Source organism: Microtus ochrogaster, chromosome 5 (genome assembly GCF_000317375.1).
Source record: "Microtus ochrogaster isolate Prairie Vole_2 chromosome 5, MicOch1.0, whole genome shotgun sequence".
Classification (NCBI taxonomy): Eukaryota; Metazoa; Chordata; class Mammalia; order Rodentia; family Cricetidae; genus Microtus; species Microtus ochrogaster.
The window spans coordinates 4,506,088-4,515,591 of record NC_022012.1 but is presented as its reverse complement, the minus strand read 5'-3'; the positions used below and the strand labels follow the sequence as shown (position 1 = coordinate 4,515,591).

General features: G+C 41.1%; 1 protein-coding gene across 1 annotated transcript in view; it reads left to right on the top strand.

Moving 5' to 3' along the window:
* Positions 1-9,504, top strand: part of Arhgap42 (Rho GTPase activating protein 42) — a 224,432-nt gene that overhangs the window by 68,117 nt on the left and 146,811 nt on the right. The window lies entirely within an intron of this gene.

Sequence of the window (9,504 nt, the reverse complement as noted above, 5' to 3'; positions counted from 1 at the left end):
AGACAGGGTTTCTCTGTGGCTTTGGAGCCTGTCCTGGAACTAGCTCTGTAGACCAGGCTGGTCTCGAACTCACAGAGATCCACCTGTCTCTGCCTCCCAAGTGCTGGGATTAAAGGCGTGCGCCACCATCGCCCGGCTTGTAGCTAGCTCTTATATCTTAAATTAACCCATTTCTATTAATCTGTGTATCTTCATGTGGTTGTGCCCTACTGGTAAGGTTCCTTCGTCTGTCTCCTGTAGGGGCTACATGGTGTCTCTTTGACTCTTGCCCTTTTTTCTCCTGTATCTCTGTTTGGATTCCTACTTTGTTTTATTCTGCACTGCAATAGGCCCCAATCAGCTTCTTTATTAACAAATGATAACAAAACATTCACAGCATACAGAAGGGAATTCCACATAACCTCCCCTTTTCTGTTTAAATGAAAAGGAAGGTTTTAAAATTACATATAACAAAACAGGTATCAATTAAGAATTATAGTTGCAATATTTAGTCCATTTACATTTGACAAATTAAGGAAAATACTCTATCATCTATCTTATCTTTGTGAGTCTAATGTTTAATATCTCATGTATCTATAATTCTAACTACCTTTCTTCAACTCTATTAAAGACTTCAGAAGGATATAATATTATCTAAGTAAACAAGAAGTGCATTATAAGCAACTTCCAAAACTCTAGAATTGATAGAGACATCTCACTGCCTGGACAATAACCCAAAGTTCTTCTGTACTGTTGGGGCATCCATCTTCAGCCTAGAGGCCCATAGTATAGCAGGGAATTTCAAAGACAGTTCTGCCTATATTGGCAGTTTGTCAGTCACTTTCTTCTGTATCCTGCAAAATGTCTGGCAAACCCTGAAGGACTGTCTCATCTTCTTTAGGCAACTTAAGTAGTCATTTTTCTGTGGGTTCTGCATGTCCAGTTTATACAGCACACCATCAAGCAGTCCAGGAAAGAGCAGTTTCTTACCCAAATGGCTAACAAACTCCATAAAGAACCTCTTTGATGCCCATCATCCTCTTCAAATAGATTGGTGCTGCCAGGAACACGTGAGTCTCATTGTCATGAAAAGTCCTAAGTTCTTAAACATTTTAAATGCCATACTCTGTTAGTCTTTGAAAGATTTGAAGAATAACTATCCATCTGAAATATATCTCTGTACATCTAGAAAGCCTAGCTAACATGACTACAAACTTGACTATTATAGATGACTATCTGTCAACCTGTATTTCTTAATTATACATTACATTTTTAAATGAGCTGTACAAACATAATACCTTAATCAAGAGCAGAAATATACATATAACAAAATTGACTTTAAATTTGTATCAATAAACCAAGATCCATACCAATACAAAGTATTTATCTCTATAGCATATCCCCCTTTAAATGTAAACAAACATTTATAAACAATCATTTATGGAATTTGGGCATAGTTCTCTCCAAACTGCTTTCTGCTGTTTTTTGGCCAAAGTAATTTTGGGGTTCATGAAGACCATTCAGTGGGTCTTGGTTCATCAAACCATATTAACCTGGAGGGAATCCACAGGTTCTCATCCTTTTTTGGAAACAAAAGCAGAATCTCTTTTCCAAAGCAATATATCCTTAGGCTCAAAATTTGAAGTCAAGATACCTGTAAAGTACATATCTTGGTTTAACTTAGCAGCCTGCACAATGAAATGTCTCTCTGAACTTAGCTCATTCACAGTAAGAAATTAAAAGAAAACATGACAGTATGCATAATCCAGACTCTATGTTTATATTCCATCTTTATGTAGCTTATTTTTCTTACTTTATTGCTTTTTTTTACAAGTTTAATATTTATTTCATTATCTTTTTTCCTTTAATCTATGACTATCTATATTCTTTTATATGATAACTGTCTATACTCTATTTCTTCTCTCTCCCAAGCCTCTTACATGTATCCAACACTGTGACCCATTTAGAGGTCTTTTTTACCTGAATCTGTCTTTATTGCCTATCTCTAATCCTTTTCTGACCAGGACCATTTGGACTGCTTCTTAAAATGCTAAGCAGCATGACTAGGACTAAGGCAGCTTTGACTTTTGGTTCTGCTCAATCCAAAATGGTGGAGGCATGTTAGTTGCCTCTGCAAGCCATGCACACCACCCCAGTTCCAGGTATGCAGCAGGTCTATGTTGTGCCCTTAGGCAGTTTTTAACAGGCTGACCACAATCCCCATTTAAGTGCTCAGCCTCCAAAAAGAGCCAGAACTGTTCATGCAATTAACACAAACCAGGAAACCTTCTTAAAGGAACTGTGTAGTTTTTGCTGCCAGCGCTGAGTCAGGAAGACCTCTCTTATAGGAGCTATGATGCCCCTGCTTGCCATCAACAAACAGAGCCCACCTGAAAAAAATGTGGTTACCAAGAAGCTGTACTAAACTCTGTGTGTGTGTGTGTGTGTGTGTGTGTGTGTGTGTGTGTGTGTGTGTCTAGAATTCCCATGTTTTAGTGCCAGTTTGTTGGTGGAGATTGCTTGTTTCCTGGCCACCCAGACCCAAATTAATCACACAAAAACTGCATTAATTGCAGTACCATTTTGCCAATAGGTTAAGTGTATTTCTAGCTAGCCCTTATATCTTAAATTAACCCATTTCTATTAATCTGTGTATCGCCATGCAGTTGTGCCCTACCAGTAAAGTCCCATCCAGCATTGGTGTCTGTTCCTGTGGGGCCTACATGGTGTCTCTCTGACTCTGCCTTCTCTTCTCCTCTATCTCTGCTTAGAATTCCAACCTTGCTCTATTCTGCACTGAAATAGGCCCAAAGCAACTTCTTTATTACTGTCATGGGGATAGATAGAGAGATAATTTTGTATGAGCTACTAACTTTGTTGTGTGTGTGTGAGTAGAAAATATTTCTCACATAGGAATGTTGTTGTGGTTTTGTAGAATTTGGCAAGCCAGCAGCAGCTCACTGTCCTTTCCCTTTGGACCTAGAAGCACAGTGATCTTCTGAAGTTGTAGCCTTGGCTCCTAGGTCATGAATACAGATCGTGAGTTCACTGTTAGTCATTCAACATGTACGCATGGAGCACTTAGCAACTTTCGCGGCCATGTGGAAACTGAAGAATAAAAAATAAATTGATGAGGGTTGGTGGAAGATGTTTGAATAAACTTGCAAGTCACAAAGGAGAAAATGAGTAGGAAAAGGAAGCAACGCAGAGGGAGATTCTTGGAAAGGAAAGCATTGTTGATTAATACACCTTAGGAAGACCGTCCTGGAGAGCTTACAAGGCTAGGTGACCAATAAATAAAAAGAGCAGTTTGTAGAAGTTTCTCCGTCAAGGACAAAGGTCATGGGAGTTTTGCTGCGAGAAGAGCTTTGAAGTCACTTTTGAGTCTTGGAACTCAACTGAGGGTGCTCTTTCTTACAGAGGTATACAAGTGAGCTTCAGTAACATAAGCAGAACAATTTTTATGGAATTCCTAGAGTGTTGAAGCTGTAGCTTAGCTGGTAGAATGCTTGAGTTCAGTCCCCAGTACATCACATACAGAGCAAGATGGCCGACTCTGCAAGACCTAGGCTCAATGGAAACATTCTTCTCTATGTGTAGCTTGAACTTTTCATCATTCTTACAAAATATGCACCTTCTTTTATCTTTTGTGCCAGAAATTCCTAGAGTACCTTTCACCAGAATAAACAGGGAGGTCTGTGCCCCAAGATTGGGAGTCTCAGAGCTTTGAATTTTATCTTGATTCTTTGTTTCCAGTACAGCTGTGGGAACTGGTACTAGGCCCCTAGGCCTATAACCAACATCCTTTTTTTTTTTTTTAACTTTAACTGAAATTGGAAAAGAGAAATGTAGAAGGGAAATGGATTTATTACATTTTGTCCACATTTTTGGGGCCATCTAATCCACCCCACGCCTGTGGCCATCTCGTAATTTAGAGAAAGATATGAACCAAAGGCTAGAACATGTGTAAATTTAACTGTGAGAGGTCTTTTCTGGGGAACAGGAAACCTAGGCAACTGGTTGTCTCTGCTTTTGTTAAAAATGCTGGGTTTTTTTTTATTCAAGTCTAAGTCAAGGAAAATAGAAATTAATGGCCTTTTTATTCTTGAAATGGGGTTTTCTTGTGTACTTGTGGCTGGCTGTGTAGATGAGTCTAGCCTCTAGAGAAAAGATTCACCCATTTTTGAAAGAGAAAAATCATCTTGGGCTTTTGTGGGATGTATATAATCCCCACCATTCCTGGACTGGCAGATCTTCTAAGTCCTTTACTTTGATGACAACCCATTCAAGTGAACAGAAGTTAGCGGACTGATAACACGGGGAGAGCAGAGTGTCTCTCTTTAATATCTCTGGGGGCATTAGCCCCGGACCACAGTGACATGAGCCAGACTTTAATCAGTAGGGGTTGTTCAAGCAGATGATGACCTGCTGGTTTTTTGGGTGGTACCAGATGTAGCTGTACTAGTAGAGTGACCCATGCTGTCTAGACATGCTCAGAGAGAAGTTTGATGCCAGAGAAAAGACTGTTTTTCCAAAGGGCATGACCCTAGAATAAATAAGAGATACGGATACTGTGAGAGATTCCAAGGCACAAAAAAAGAAACCAGTTTTTCAAACTGAAATGACATAGAAGACTGGTTTATACTGGCTTTTATTGAAGTGCTTAACATAAAGTTTGGACAAAAGATTTTTTGAGTGCATCAAAACCAAAGAAACTTTAAAAAGTAATATATATATCTACATTAGTACAAGTATAGACTGTGTATTGTAAACAACAACCAATCAGCCAAAGGTAATTTTTTTTTTGTTCTTATGTTTGATTAGGTTAAATATACATTACATGTCTTGTAGTTTTTCTAGGTTTATTTCTTTATGTCTGTAGCCAGGATTTTTAGGGCGTCTTCCTCAATGAAATCTTTAACCTTGAACTAATCCACAGCCTTTCGTTTCTTGTGGAAACAAAAGCACAAGCTTTCCCCAACCAACACATCTTTTGACTTCCATTTTGAAGTAAAGCCATTTTAAAAATATATAGGTTGGTTTAATCTAGCATCCTTCATAATCCAATGTCTCCTAGTGGCTAGCATTTGTTCATCAGCAATCAAAATATTCAAAGACAACACAGTAACATACAGGATCCAGACTCCCTGTGCGTATTCTCTTTTTATGCTTTACTCCTTTTTATAAGGACTTTCTTACTTTTAAGCTATTTTTCTATGATTATCTATAGCTTTTCTCCTTTTCTTCTCAAGCCTATGCACATTTTTGAACACAGTGTACTCTGTTTAGAGGCTTCTTTTGTCTGCATCTGTCTTTATTGAACATCCACAGTGTGCTCTGATCACATGAGACAAATCTTAAGCTGCTCTGTCAGCCGCCTGCACAACACAGCTTAGTTCACAGCACTGGCACATGATGGCTGGTGGCTGGCTCCATTCCTCAGGCAGCTGCCAGGAGAGGGGTCTCTGTTCTGTGCCTGGCATGAGACGGCGAGACTAGGAAGCCATGTTTGGCTCTGTCTTTGTGCATTTGGAACCTTTTCTTAAGCTTTCTCAGCTCTTATGTGAATATACATGGCCAGATGGTAGATGCCATTTGTAGGTAGACATTTTGTCCCCCTAGCCATCTCAGAAATAACCACATAGAGACTTGGTATTAATTATAAATGTTCGGCTGATAGCCCAATAGCTTAGGCTTGCTACTAACCAGCTCGTACAAGTGAAATTAACCCATATCTCTTTTGCATGTTTTGCCAAAAGGCAGTACCCTTTTTCAACACAACATGTCCACCATCTGCTTCCTCTGTGTCTGGCTGGTGACTCAGCTCTCCTTCCTCCTAGCTTTTTCTTGGTTTGGCTCTCCCACCTAACCTCTTCCTGCCTAGCTATTGGCCAGTCAGCTTTTTATTAACAATGTACAAAGGGATTAATCCATGGCAAGTGTACCAAAGCCAGAAAAGGCACTGGTGGTTCAGGATACCAGTAGAGGGAGCAATCGGATGTGGGTCCCACTTAGGTGAGATGCAGGTGGGACATAGCCATAAAGAAAAGGAATGTAGAATGTGAAAATATCTAATAGTTTCGAAGCAAAAAGGCCAAGACTAGAAATAACATTGCCTTGCATTTGTATATTTAACCAGGTGCTTATGGATACATAATGGAGGTCACACGTATTGCTTTTAGCAGTGGTTTTCAACCTGCCAAATATATCATATATATATATATATATATATATATATATATGTCATATATCTATCAATATATGAACCTTTGGTTATTTATATTATGATTCATAACAGTAGAAAATTACGGTTATGAATTAGCAACAGAACAGTTTTATGGTTAGGGGTCACCACAACATGAGGAACTGTATTAAAGGGTTGCAGCATTAAGAAGGTTGTGAACCACTGGTTTAGTGTATGAAGTTTGCAGTTTATTTACGTGTTAGAGATTCTGAGCTGTAACATGACCAAAGCCAGAGGATGCTTGGCTTTCGTTAGGGTTTCTATTGCTGTGAAGAGATACCAGGACCATAGCAACTTATATAAAGTAAAAACATTTAACTGGAGTAGCTTACATTTTCAGAGGTTTATTTCACTATCATCTTGGTGCGACATGGAGACTGAGCGTGAGTCTAACAGAGCCAGCAGCCTTCCTTTGTGCTTTCTGCTTCATGTTCCTGCTTGAGTCTTGTCCTGACTTCCCTCCACAATGGACTATAATATCAGCTGGAACAAACCATTTTCTTCCCCTAAATTGCTTTTTCTTAGAATATTTTATGATAGCACCTGAGGGAAACCAAGGACACTGTGTGAGGAGGGAAAGGTGATGAGGTAATGGGGGGAGGGGAGAGACGGGAAAGCAGGGTTTGTGGTAAAATGAGAAGCTCAAAGGGGGAGCTGTTAGCTCCAGAGAGGAAGGGTCAGAAGTGGAAGAGCAGCCAGTGCAGAAGAGGGCTCCCTGATGTCTCTCTGAGGAGCAGGAGGCCGGGACATCTGGTGAGAAGGAGGGGAATTTTGGGCTGGGTTCTTGAGAAGGAACATTCTTTTGAGATAGCCTCTATGGGAAATAAGATTTGGAGTAAACTAGGGTTGAATAAAAGATTTGCCAGAAATGCAAACCAACCGGGTTAGAGAGCTTGAACTTTAGTGTCCTTGCGAGTGTGTGGATCACAGCCAGGAGGTTACAGTGGGTTGGGAGATTGTGGAACAGTGAAGCTGGGCAGGCAGAGGTTGTTGAGGATTGCCGGGGGTCGGGGGGTAAGCAGGAGGAGTGTGAGTGGGGCTGCAGAATGTGAAGGGATGCTAGCTGGGAGGTCGGTTCTGATGGCCGCAAGCCTGGTGGGGTGTGTGTGTACTAGGTGTTAGTGGGTGGTTGTCATTAATAGATTCCCGATGGGTCCCCTTAGGCCGGAAGGCTGCCTACTCATTCTTTGAGTGCAATAGCTCCTGGATTAGTGTCTTTAATTATGACAGTTCTCTCCTCTGACCTGGCAGGGTTGTAGACGGGCACTGTTGTCCCCTTGCAATCATGGTTGGCAGGAAGAGTTTGGACTTGATCAAATTAAATATCTGCTTTTTCACCCATTTATTCTGGGGCTGTGGGACAAGCTGTCCAGCTCTCTAGCCTTGTCTTCATTCTCCTCTATGGAATGAAGCTAATGCTTCAAATCACAGGTGGACATTAGAGCGTTGTGTAACACCAGACACAAGGCAACAAGTTCCACTAAGTTCTTCAATTTTGCTAGCATCTTACTTTGTGTTTGGAAAGAAAACAAAGTCTTGTGAACTTGATTTGTGAACTTGATACATGTAATGCTGGCAAGATCTCAACTAAATGGCTTGAGAATTCAGAGGAAACTCGTGTAAAGTGATGACACCCAAGAAAACCTCTGCTGAAACTAAGTTTAACTCTGTGGCATTGAGAGGTTACTTCTCATATTTCTACATATTCATTTGTCAAAATTTGGTCATTTGTACAATAAACATGTGACAAATATGTATATAAGCCCAGAACGCACACATATGTAAATGAACTCTCAAACATACTTTTCTTCTTGTTTAGCATTTTCTCTTTTCTAAGATTTATTTTATGGGCTTGGGTGTTTTGGCCTCATACATACGTATGTGCACCAAAGAGGTGCAGAGAGGTGTAGTGCCGGTGGAGGTCTGAAGAGGGCATGAGAGTCCTCGGAGCGTGAGTTACAGGAGGTTGGGAGCTGCCCTGTGAGTTCTGGGAGCAAAATCCAGGCCCTCTGCAAAAGTGGCAAATGCTCCAGTCTGTTTAGTACTTTCACAGCAGGAAAGACCTTCACTAAGAAAAAAAGCATTAAGGATATAGCATAACGTTATTTCTGCACATCCATTGCCACTTTCTTCTTTGAGGAAAGAGAATTTCTTCAATTTTTATAGGTAATACTGATTACAGGGAGCAGTAACAGCCAGTTCTCCCTCCAGCTCCTGGTCGCTCTCTATCTCTGTGTGTGTCTGTCTCTCTCAGAGATAAGTCTCATGTGTCTCCAGGTTGGTCTCAAATTCACTGTGTAGCTGAAGATTACTCAACTTCTGATTCTTCTGCCTTCACCTCCTGAGTGCTGGGTTCGTGAACGTGCATCACCAGGCTGGGTTTATGCAGTTCTGGGTGGTGATGGGTTGGGAGCCCTGGAATCCAGGGTTCATGCAGGCTAGAAAGGCCTGTGCTAGCTGGGCTGCATCCCCAGTCCTTAGTAGGCTCCCTTTAAAGGTCAGATCTCAAGCTTACTTTCTTCTTTTGAACCCGTATGTTAAGGTCAGTGAGTATGAGTGAAACTGAACCAAGTATCCAGTTAGACCAGAAAAGGGTGAAAGGTGGAACTTTGGTCATGAATTACGGATCTCAGCCCAGATATACAGCAGCAGGCACACTGATAGGTCTGCTGATTGATGTTATAGGTGCTTGAGAACCTCGGAGACACCACAACCCAGGTGTGGAGGAAAGCATTAGAGATAGCAGTTGGGGATTTACCAAGATACTGGTCCCCCGGTTGCAACTCCTCCAAATGTCTCAGAAGTCTGGTGTGGGGGTGCAGGGAAAACTGAATTCAAGGAAATGAACTTGGACTCCAAGAAAGTACTCCCTGATGGATCCTGTTTGGAGTCTGAATTACAATCTCAGGGCAACTCAGACAAGCGAGGCCCGTGTGATTGACAGTAAAAGACAAGTCCTAAGATGTGGGGGACCAGGGCATTCCCGACTCTGTGTGGAAGACCAGGTCAGCTTGGTACAAGTTCACTTTTGCTGTCCTGCTATCCTGTTCACCTGTAGTCTGTGAATTTCTGGTTATTTAATATTTAATTAGGAATCTATGCCCTAATATTAAACACTTAAAATACTTTTTACAGCTGGGCCGTGGTGGCGCATGGCTTTAATTGCAGCATTTAGGAGGCAGAGGCAGGTAGATCTCTGTGAATTTGAGGTCAGCTTGGTCTACAGAGTGAGTTTCAGGACAGCCAGAGCTACATAGAAACCCCGCTTTCAAAAAATAAAA